Raw genomic sequence first — 12,466 nt, forward strand, 5'->3', positions numbered from 1 at the left:
GTTCTTTGTATTGATGCATAAATTGCTCAAAAGCCAGAACATGGTTTTCGTCTGTCTGACAGCAGTCTCCCGAAGCAACTGCTCTGTATTGCTATCCTTCCCTGGTCTGGACTACATGGGACTCCAGACCCACAGCATTATGGTTGACTCTTAACTGCCGTCTGGAATGGTCAACAAACGTTGACCAAGCCAGCTATGCCCTCACCCTGTAAGTGAATAAAATCAAATCAGAGAGGTGAGTTGAGTGTGAAGTGATGTTTTTGAAGACAACTCATATGGAAAGGCAGCTTATTATCAATAGTACATCTTTTTTTAATTCATTCGTGGAATGTGGGAGTCACTGGCTCAGCCAGCATTTATTGCCCATCTCTAATTGCCCAGAGGGTAGTTAAGAGTCAACCACATTGTTGTGGGTCTGTAGTCATGTGCAGACCAGATAAGGATGGCAGTTTCCTTCCCCGAAGGACATTAGTGAACCAGATGTGTTTTTCTGACAGTGGGCAATGGATTCATGGTCATCATCAGGCGCTTAATTCCAGATTCTTCCAGATTCAGATTCCGCCATCTGCCATGGTCAGATTCAAACCCCGGTCCCTGGAACATTACTTGACTCTCTGGATTTGATAATACCACTCGGCCACCACCCTATCTTTGCAAAGTGCAAATTAACAGAGAGTTGTTGGGTGTGCAGCCTTGAAAGTGTCAGGGCAAGTTGAAAATTGGTTGAAAAATATCTGGCTTAGTGGCAAGTCAAAGCATTCAATATAAAAACAAATTGATAAGACTAAAAATTTATAAATTTGCTTAAATTTCAACTGTAGTTGTGGACAATTCTGGGCATCACACTTTAGAACTGATGTCAATGCATCAGAAAAATACAGAGGAGACTTTCTAGGATGTTACTGGGATAAAGGGCCTCAGTTATCAGAAAAGGTCCACAAATTTTGGAATGTTCTACCTGGAACAGTGAACATTAGAGATATGTGACTTAATCAGCATTATCAAAATGATGGGAGACTTTGAAAACATGGATTGAGATAAACCATTCCTCTGGCATGTGGGAAAATAATGAGGCGCCATAAACTTAACATCACCTGCAAACCATCTTGGTTTGTTATGAAGCTTCATTGCATGTTCTTCTTATTTGAGAGCTTGAGTCATTAAGTGAAGAGAAAATAGACTGTCATTTACAGTTCTGTGAAGGACTGCTCCGTTCTAGATTGTAAAAGGTCAGAGAGTCATTTTAAACAGTGAGTTTAAAATAGCTTTTCCAAGAAATAATATAAATTTAGCTAAATGACCAACAAGCCCCCTGGAGAGAGAATTGCTTTTGTGCTTCCTGACTTGTGTTTTATGATCAGCTGAGAGTGTAATGGACTGGGCCAGACCACTCAACACATTCTTAAGCGGACAGCCCAGACCATAACTTTGCAATTTGTTTCGGTAAATGTATAGTGAGAAATACCCAGAGTGAGGTAGCTAGGTTGGCTACCAGGTTTTAAAACAGACAAAAGCTTATTCACAAGATTACACAATGAAGCACAAAGATCAGAATAAAGAAGTCCTACAGAACTCAGTCTATCCAAACTAGACTTAATTATGCTGCTCCAAATATACACAACTGTCCCAATAAACAAACCCTCTTGAAACACAATTGAAAAATGGAACAGATGCTCGCAGGTCGGGGTTAGAAGGGCAGACAGAGAGAGATAGAAAGTCTGTTTCCACACAGTTGAACTCCCAACTGGTTCTGAATTGAACTGAACTGCTCAGCTAGTGAGCTGACCACTCCCCTTTCATTACACAGGTCACTTCTAAAACATGACCACTTTGGTCTGAAGTCTCATCTGTTTACATATAAACAAAAAGACCTCTCAATACCCTTTAATTTCTGTACCAAACCAGACTATCCAGAACTGAGAGTGGTTTATCACCCTCTGAACAAAGCCAAGGACATAGTATCCTTGAGAAGAGACCAGCTTTGTGATACCTCCTCGCTTAAAAATAATGAACCATCAATACCAAAAGATGCTTTATTTTTAACCTTTCAGACTCCCGGTTAGTAGCCTAAACACACATATACTCTAAAGTAACTATAAACATGCAAACATGTTCATGGAATGCCCTGCCAGTAACAGTGGTGGACTCTCCCTCTTTATGGGCATTTAAATGGGCATTGGATAGGCATATGGAGGAAAGTGGACTAGTATAGGTTAGGTGGGCTTGGATCGGCGCAACATCGAGGGCCGAAGGGCCTGTACTGCGCTGTATTTTTCTATGTTCTATGTTCTATGTTCGATGCAGAACCACATGCAAATTTGGGCCACAGCACACCCGCCACCGAAAGCCCCCATATCATATTTGTGTCTCAATAACACGTCGGCAGTCATGTTTTCGTGACCTGCCACGTGTCAAATTGAATGGTTGCAACAACATGCTCCACTTAAACAGTCTGGCATTTTTGTCGTTAAATTTTTCCACAACTGTCAATGGGTTATGATCAGTGTATATGATTGTCTCAGATGCATTACAGGCAAATAGACACTGAAATGTTGTAATACCAACACCAAGCTTTGTTTCTTTCTCCACATTGAATATTTCTGTTGATGAATGTTCCAATTACTGGAAAGTACCCAATGGGTCTTTCTATTCCCTCATTATCCTCCTGCCGGAGTACCACACTGACATCCACATCACTGGCATCGATAGCCACCTTGAAAGGCTTCATGTAATGAGGGGTGGCTAATATTAGGGCAGTGGTTGACACAGTTTTTAGGCTACCAAATGCCTTTTGACAGTCCGCCGTCCAATGAAACTTCTTGCCCTTTTTTAACAATTCAGTGAGTGGGGCAGCTTCATTGCTAAAGTTCGGCAAAAGCTTTTGGTAAAACCCACTCAATCCCAGTAACCATAGTACTGCTTTTTTTATCGACGGTGTGGGAAATTTCCCAATTACTTTCATTTTCGCATCCCATGGGGCCATTTTTCCATGTCCAATAACATGGCCCAGGAAGATGACTTAGGCTTTGGCGAATTCACTTTTAGATACGTTTACCACCAAGACTGCCTTCCCAAATTGTTCGAACAAGTCCGATAAATGCTGTAAATGTTCCTTCCATGAGTGACTAAAAATCACCAGGTCAGCAATATACACCATACAGTTGGTTAATCCAGCAACGACCTTATTAGTCAGTCTTTGAAATGTGGCTGGAACATTTTTCATACCAAACGGCATGACTTTGAACTGATATAGTCCATTTGGCGTTACGAAAGCCGAAATTGCCTTTGCTGTTTCTAACAAAGGTACTTGCCAGTAGCCTCTGAGCAAGTCCAACTTAGAAATGTAAGTTGCTTGTCCCAGTTTTTCAACACAGTGGAAATGGGATATGCATCATTCTTGGTAACGGCGTTGACTTTGCAATGGTCCACTGTTGGGTACCATCTGGCTTTGGTGCCATTACTAGGGTTGAGCTCCAGTCACTGTAACTCACTTCGACTATGTCATCTTGGAGCATGAGCTCTATCTCCTTCTGAACCTGGCAAACAGAGGGTTATGCCTATAAGGAAGTTGCTTAATCGGAACAGTATCTCCTATATCTACATCATGCACAATTAGGTTAGTACTTTCCAGTTTATTTCTGCATATCTCCCTGTGTGATAGTAATAACTCTTTCAGGTCATTTTGATTTTCCCCAGGTAGGTAGCTCAATAATTTATCAGATGATTTGACAACTTCCTTGTTGTTCAGTTTGATTTGAGGAATATCCAATTCAGAATCCTCTGAACTTGGTTCATCCTTTTGTGCTAAAATCATTAACACTTTCTCCTCTTGCTTTCCTTCAAAATACCTTTTTTTTTAGATTAGATTACTTACAGTATGGAAACAGGCCCTTCGGCCCAACAAGTCCACACCAACCCGCCGAAGCGCAACCCACCCATACCCCTACATTTATCCCTTACCTAACACTACGGGCAATTTAGCATGGACAATTCACCTGACCCGCACATCTTTGGATTGTGGGAGGAAACCGGAGCACCCGGAGGAAACCCACACAGACACGGGGAGAATGTGCAAACTCCACACAGTCAGTCGCCTGAGGCAGGAATTGAACCCAGGTCTCTGGCGCTGTGAGGCAGCAGTGCTAACCACTGTGCTACCGTGCCGCCCATAATCACATATTCACATGACACACTCTGTGAAATTTCTACATGTCTGGAATCTTTATCAAGTAGTTAACATTACTCAATTTCGTCTCGATTTTATAAGGTCCACTAAAACTTGCTTTTAAAGGCTCACTTGTTACTGGAAATAACACCAATATCTTATCCCCAGTTGTAAAATTGCAAGTTTGTGATTTCTTATCCGCTTCCTGTTTCATTGTATGATGTGATACTTTTAATTGCGCCGAGCCAATTCTCCAGCTCTATTTAATTGTTCTCTGAAATTTGACACATAGTGCAAATGGGTGGTCTCTGAATTCTGACTTACTAATTTCTCCTTAATCAATTTTAGCCATCCTCTTTCTTCATGCCCAAATATTATTTCAAGTGGACTGAATTTGGTCAATTCGTTCAGTGCATCTCTGATCGCAAAAAGTACAAACAGAACTCCCTTATCCCAATCATCTGGATAATCCTGACCACGTGTCCACAATATGGTCTTTAGTTTTTAATGCCATCTCTCTAGCACTCCCTGTGATCCTAGATGGCACGTAGTAGATTTGAATTGCTTTGTTCCCACGTTATCCATAACCTCCTTGAATAGTTTGGGTGTGAAGTTTGATCCTTGATCTGACTGGATTTCTATTGGTAGTCCGTATCTGGTAAAAAATTGAAGTAATTCTTCTCCAAACCTTTGAGCTGTGATGTTGCATAATGGGATTGCCTCTGAAAATCTAGTCGACACATCCATTATTGTTAATGAATATTTATTCATGTTTTTTATTTGAGGTATGGGACCTATGCAATCAATCAAGACTCTTGTGAAAAGTTCCTCAAATGCTGGAATAGGTACAGGTTTTATTACTGCCTGGGGTTTTCCAATTATCTAACATGTATGACACATCTGGCAAAATTCAATTGCATCCTGTGTAGACCAGGCCAGTAAAAATGTCTTTGTATTTTACCCTGTGTTTTTCTCACCTTTAAATGATCTCCAAGTGGTAGCTCATATGCCACTCGCAGTACCTCCTTTCTATACCCTACTGGCAAAACAATTTGATGAATCTCTGCTCATTTATCATCTGCCTGAATGCATGATAGTCTCCAGTTACACATCAAGTCATCATTTGTGAAGTAATAACACACAGGGATGCATTCACTTTCCTTCTCTGTATGCTTTTTGATATGGTTATTTTATGTCCTCATCTTTCTGCTGTAATTCAACCAGCTTCGCAGAGCTAAAGATATTTGCATGTTTACTTATTTGCTCCTTCTCTATGCCACTTATCTGATTGAGGCAAGTTTAGGAATAACACCATGTCAGCTTCCTTATCTGTGTCTTTTGAACTCTCCTGCTTCAGCTTGTGCCTCTGTAATCTTGTGAGTACACAATCAGGGAAAATTCCTGGATAAACATTCTCTGTCTTCAGTTGCCTGCGTCTCCACTGGCGTTTCAACTAGAGTAGGCAGCATGCCTACCGGTGAATCAGCTGTATCATTTGCAAGGACAAATTGTATACCTGGAGCTGAGAGTTTGTCCAGTACTCCTACCACAAATTCTTTACTCTTCTCTGGACTCTCTAGCCTCACTTTACATAATTGAGCACCTTTAGTCTCACCATGAATTCCTGTTACCAGTATCTTCTCTGGCAATAGTCCCTCTGGAGTACATATCTCCTCATCTTTCAGCCTTACAGACTGAGAGGATCCTGTGTCCCTTAATATTGTAACCTCCTTACCTTCTCCTCCTGGCCAATGTGAATAAACTTTACCCTTGCATGTATATTTTTAAGCAGATCTAACACTTCCTCCTTAATCAACCTCTGATCATCTTGTACACTCTGAGGCAGTTGTCTAACTTTCCTTGTGCCTTTTGTTACTAGTCCAACAAAATTCCCAGGCTTATCTGGTTTTCCGACATCTGGCTTTCTCCTAGCCCACCAGCACTGTGATTTTGAGTGGCCCATTTTATTACAATGAAAACACCGGAACTTTTTAACTTCTTTAGCCCCCTCAAGGGTTTCATTTTTACCCTGTGGTAAATTATCCTTATGATCTTTACTGAGATCTACCTTTCCCTTTCCATATGAGGATTTCTCTTTGCCCCAATTTCTATCCCTCATGAATTGAAATTAATTCTGGAAGCCAAGCCAAGTTTTATGGACCAGCTCATTATCATCAGCCACTTCAGCTGCTAACCTTGCAGTTTTAACTCTCTTCTCTTCCACGTGAGTTTGCACTACTTCAGGCAGTGAAGTTTTGAATTCCTTCAAAATAATTACCTCCCTAAGCTGTCATCCATCCATCAAAATTACTCTGTTTGATCCTTTCAAATCTAATGGTGCCTCCTTAGATTTCTGAAACATTATCTATAGGCTTTTGGTACAAGCTCATATGCACTTAAAATGGCTTTTTTCACCTCCTCATTCTCCCCAGATACCTCCTCTGATAACGATGCAAATACCTCACTAGTCCTACCTACAAGTTCCTTTTGGATTAACAAAACCCACATTGCCACTGGCTACTGCATTTGTTTAGCCACCTTTTCAAATGAGAGGAAAAAGATTTCCACATTTTTCTCATCAAATTTAGGCAAGGCTTGAACATACTTAAACAGTTTCTCACTAGGCTTCTGGCTACCAGGGGCTTGCTTATTCTCACTCTCTTCCTCATTAAGTCTACCCTCAACCTTTATCTCCCGCCTTTAAAGCTGACTTTCCTTTTTTAAGAGTCAGTTTTTGAAGTTCAATAGCTCTCTCTTTTTCTTTCTCTGCTGTCTCTTTTTCACTCTCTTCTGCTTCTAACCGTAACTCAAACTGCTTCATTTTTGCTGCCCTTTTCTTATCTCTTGCCTCTAACTCAACCTACTTCATTTGCAATCAAATTCTTGCCATCTCTATAGATTCTGACGGTTGCTCCAGCAAGTTCAATGCTGAGCTACTGCTGTAATTATCTCTCCCTTCCTTACAGGAGCAGGCAGGTCCAATCCCAGTAGGTCTGCTAATTCCTGCAGCTTGGTCTTATTCACCTTTTACAAAACTTCCAAGGTCACTGCATTCACTTCCAGAAAACATTTAGTGACTGAAAAAGCCATCACTATCCCAAACTTTGACTACCCAACTAAACCAGCACCCAAAATAAAGACACTAGAACCTATCACTCATTGTTTAAAATCCCAGACAAGCCCCCAATCTGTTATGGAGTAGGCCAAACCACTCAAAATATTCTTAAGCAGGCAGCCCAGACCATAACTTTGCAATTTGTTTCAGTATGTATACAGTAAAAATTACCTGGAGTAAGCTAGCTAGGTTGACTCCCAGGTTTTAAAACAGACAACAATTTATTCATAAAATTACACAATGAAACAAAAGAACAGAATAAAGAACCCCAACAGAATGTTATCTATCCAAACTAGACTTAATTATGCTGTTCCAAACATACACAACAACCCAAATAAACAAACTCCCTTCAAAAACCAGTACAAATGGACCACATGCTTACAGGTTGAAGTTAGAAGGGCAGAAAGAGAGAGTTTCCACAGAGCTCATTGCTGAATTCCCAAGTAGTTCTGGACTGAACTGAACTGCACAACTAGTGAGCTGACCACTCCCCTTTCATTATACAGATTATTTCTAAAACATGACCACTTTGGCCTGAAGTCTCACCTGTTTACATATAAACTAAAAGGCATCTCAATACCCTTTAATCTCTGTACCAAAACAGACTAATCAGAACGGAGAGAAGTTTATTACCCCCCTGAAAAAAAACACGGACATAATATCCTTGAGAAAAAGAACAGCTTTCAGAAAAAATAAATTAGCTTTGTGACAAGAGTGAGAGAAAAAGCATGTTCAAAACAGAGCAGTGTTGTTAATAGCAGTCTCCAAGTGGTCACGACCGAAGAGCAGTTCTAAGTTGTTTAGGAGTCAGTGAAAAAAAGGTGGAGAAGTGGGAGGTTTTGGAGGTTTCTGAAAGCAAGTCATTCTACAAGGCTGTTGGAGATGCAGGTTTAGGGAATCCATGGAAAGTGAGCAAAGTTAGCAGCTTGTTTTAAGGGTCCTGTGAGACAATTACTTGTGGGTAGCACGGTGGCACAGTGGTTATCATTGCTGCCTCACAGCTCCAGAGACCCGGGTTCAATTTCCACCTCAGGCGACTGTCTGTGTGGAGTTTGCACATTCTCCCTGTGTCTGCGTGGATTTCCTCCAGGTGCTCCAGTTTCCTCCTACACTCCAAAGATGTGCAGGCTAGGTGAATTGGCCATGCTAAATTGCCCGTAGTGTTAGGTGTAGGGGAATGGGTCGGGGTGGTTTGCGCTTTGGCGGGTCAGTGTGAACTTGTTGGGCCAAAGGGCCTGTTTCCACACTATAGTAATCTATCTAAAATAGCATTGAATGAATGCACTAAGGTTTATTAAAAGGAATGGCTGTCCCAGTTGAGCAGAAAGGTTTAGTGTGGAAATAGGGGTGAACCTTATATGAAGTTCAAAAATCCATGAGGACATTGCTAAGTATAAGGGATGAATGCTTCTTTCTGTTGCTTCAAATAAGACTGTTAAATCTTCTTGTACAGCCAAAGGTAGTTCATGTTTTGACTTTTGCGTCGTAACCATTCACTTGTTAAACGTGCATTGGCGACCTCCTGTGAGTTTGCCCAGTAACTGTCTACCATGTTATGCTCTAAAAGAAACAAAGAAATAAATGTTCATTCCATTCAGGTTCCAGTCTGGGAACTGACTTGTCCAGTCGTTCAGCTGGTGTCATAACACTTTATCTATTTATAAGGTGACTTAATGTTTAATGTAATGTTTTTCTGCAAGGTATAACTGGGATTGAGCTGATTGATTCCTTTAAGATCACATCCTGTGCCAGAAAGAAGCAGAAAAGTCGAATTAAATTAAACAAGAGGCTTACTGACATTGTTGACTGAAATTTATTATAAATTGAGACCTCACTCCTCAAGTCAGAGGTCATCTCTGGTTTCACTTTTTAAATGCATTTTCTTAAAGATACCTATCAGTCATTGGCAGTTAATTGGATAAAAGTTATTCATATAGAGAGGAATGGGCAAATAAAATAGATTTTTATGTGTGGCATGGAGACAATAAATTGTGAGGTGATTTAAGGAATCACTGGAAGGCTATCTATTGCTATCTGTGATTGGGTCACAAGATGTGGCATATCACCACCCTGTATTTTGGAAATGATAAATGGGTCATTTAGAGATAGACAAAAGACTCACTTCTTGTGTATCCATATCATAACACAGATTAATCAAAACATCAGATGAATCAACAGCCACTCTGAATTTCCATGTTATTCACAGGCTATCAAAGAAGTGCCGTGTGCATGTTTGATTTTACCAGATGGTTTTTCTGGGATGGTCCCATGTTTGTTAAGCTTGTTAGAGGTCCTGTGATTCTGAAAGATCCATGATGTTCAGCTGTTGTAAAGATTATTAAGAACAAATGAAATGGAGAAGCTTTCTCAATAAAACTCTCTCCTTTCCCCAGGATGGACCTAGGACCTAGAAATGTTCTGAAGATGTGTATGTATTGTACCTTTAAAAAAGTTGAAAGCTAGCAGAACTACCTGACAGCTCCAAGTGTTCTGAACAAGATGCATTGTAACCTTTTGGTCTGGCAGCTCATGTAGCTGCTGCAAATGTGTTGCTGGTCAAAGCACAGCAGGCCAGGCAGCATCTCAGGAATAGAGAATTCGACGTTTCGAGCATAAGCCCTTTAGCTGGTTGCCTGGAGACAAAAACACATTTGAATTAGGCCAATCAGTTTAAATTATACCCAAAAAAAAAACAAACTCCAGTCAGGTTGAATTGAGCATACTGAAATTATTAAAGGACAATGACACAATCTGATGCTTTGGGGTTATAAGACCAAGAACAATTGAACAGTTAAGGGAGAACTGTCAAAAGAGCAACAGATATAGGCTGCTAGTCAGAACTCTCTGAGTTACCTGTCTAGAGAAGGAATTTGCACAGAGAAAAACATTGACACTGACCTGGAGAGCAAACCTACAGAGGAAGATATAAAAAGAAGATTCAATCACTGGCTGATCACGAAATTTGAATTTTTCAGTAATTGTTAATTGGGGGTTTATCGGACAAGTATTATAGAAGGGAAAGTAAAAGATACGTTAGAGGAAGGAGTTGTAAATAGTTGATAGTTAATTATTCTCTGTTATACTTTAAGAAATAAAGTTGTTAATTTTTATATTAAATAGTTCTTGGCCACTCGAATTTTCACAGGTTACTGCGTGGGATAAATCTTTTCTGTGCTGCTGGCTTAACTTAAGCAGGAGGGTTTACCCTGTGATGTAACACAGAAGAAATCCGTTCCTGGAAATATACACTTCAAAACAATAACAAGATTTATTATGGAATCCCAACAGTGTGGAAAGAGGCTATTTGGTCTAACAAGTCCACACCAACCCTCCTAAAAGTACCCCACCCAGACCCATTCCCCAACCCTATTGTGTTACATTTTCCTCTGCCTAATGCCCCTACCCTACACCTCCCTGAACACTATAGGCAATTTAGTACATCCAATTCACTTAACCTGCACATTTTTGATTACAGGAGGAAACCAGAACACCTGGTGGAAACCCATACAGGCATGGGGAGCATGTGCAAACTCCACACAGACAGTTGCCTGAGGTTGGAATCAAACCCAGTCCCTGGAGCTATAAGGCAGCAGTGCTAACCACTGAGCCACTGTTTTCCAACACAAAGCCACGTGAGGGTCACGGTATAATGGCATGGAAGGAAATTTGTCATGTTGCCCCCTGGAATAACTGGCCTGATTCTTCCTTTTAATTCAGAGACAGTAAGCTAATGAACACCTTGTAAATAACTCGTTACAGTTCCAATTATCACTGTGTTCCACATTCTTACCACCAAGCACCTGTTTTCAATGATGAGCATGATGTAAAATGCATTTAAAGGGCTGTGTAAAGAGTTTATTCAATATTCCAATATAAGTGCAATTTCCAAGTTTTTTTTTCATTGACTCCACAGGGCCAGGACAGCAGCTACTTGCTCCAGGTAAGGCGGAATTATTCAATTTATTTCATTTACACGCACCTTCAATGTGTGTCTCCCAACTCTGGGGCATAATACCATGGCTGAAAGCCCACTGTCTTCCAGGCTCATCCCAATGTGGCGGAAGCTGAACAACACTAAGGACACAACTTTGACTGGGACAACATATCCATTGTAGAACAAGCTAAACAGAGACAGAGGCCTGGCATTCTAACTGGAACTCCATCAATAAACACATCGATTTGGACCCCATCTGCCATCCTCTGTGAAAAAGAACAGGAAATGATATTGCCCACCTTAAGAAAGCAAGACACATAAATAGAAAGCAGGACATAACATTAACGCTTCACAGGAGGATCATTGATGATGTTATCTAGTATGGTGACGAAATGTCTGAACACAAACCTTCCAGCTCAGCGAGCAAACTTGCAACCTGAGTCTTCTAACTCTGAGCGAGCTGGTCAGAGCCCATGTACTCTGCACCTGTAAATAAAGGATAACTTAGTGCTGGGATACCAGCCTGTGTGCAGTTATTTCAGTTACCAATTAATGAAATATAGGAGTAGCAACCCACTGGCTGCATGCAGCAATGACTTGAGAGATACTAACAAAGAAGAGATAGTGTGAATTGGACTGCTTAGATCTTTACTCTGATTAGATTACATCACATTACTGTATGGAAACAGGCCTTTTGGCCCAACAAGTCCACACCGACCCTCCAAAGAGCAACCCACCCAGACCCATTCCTCTACATTTACCCCTTCACCTAACACTACGGGCAATTTAGCATAGCCAATTCACCTAACCTGCATTTTTCTTTGTACTGTGGAAGGAAACCAGAGCACCTGGAGGAAATCCACGCAGACACGGGGAGAACATGCAAACTCCACACAGGCAGTTGCCTGAGGCGGGAATTGAACCCAGGTCTCTGTCGCTGTGAGGCAGCAGTGCTAACCACTGTGCCACCATGCCACCCCATATCTTTGACACATAGTGCAACTGTTGGAACATGCTGTCCCAATTGCATATACAGTGCAGACAGACATGAACCCAGAATGGTATTAAAGCAACGGTAACCATTCCAATTGGGAGAGTAAGCTGGTATATTCTTTCAGGAGCAGTTAGGATCCAGAAAACGCAGAACCATGGGCATGGAATCGTAAACATTCATGGCACGCATTCAAGATTCGTGACGCTTAAACATTTAGAGGGTGGCCTTTAATTGGCTCCTTCTGTCACACTCTTGGAA

This window comes from Hemiscyllium ocellatum, chromosome 12, assembly GCF_020745735.1.
Source record: "Hemiscyllium ocellatum isolate sHemOce1 chromosome 12, sHemOce1.pat.X.cur, whole genome shotgun sequence".
Classification (NCBI taxonomy): Eukaryota; Metazoa; Chordata; class Chondrichthyes; order Orectolobiformes; family Hemiscylliidae; genus Hemiscyllium; species Hemiscyllium ocellatum.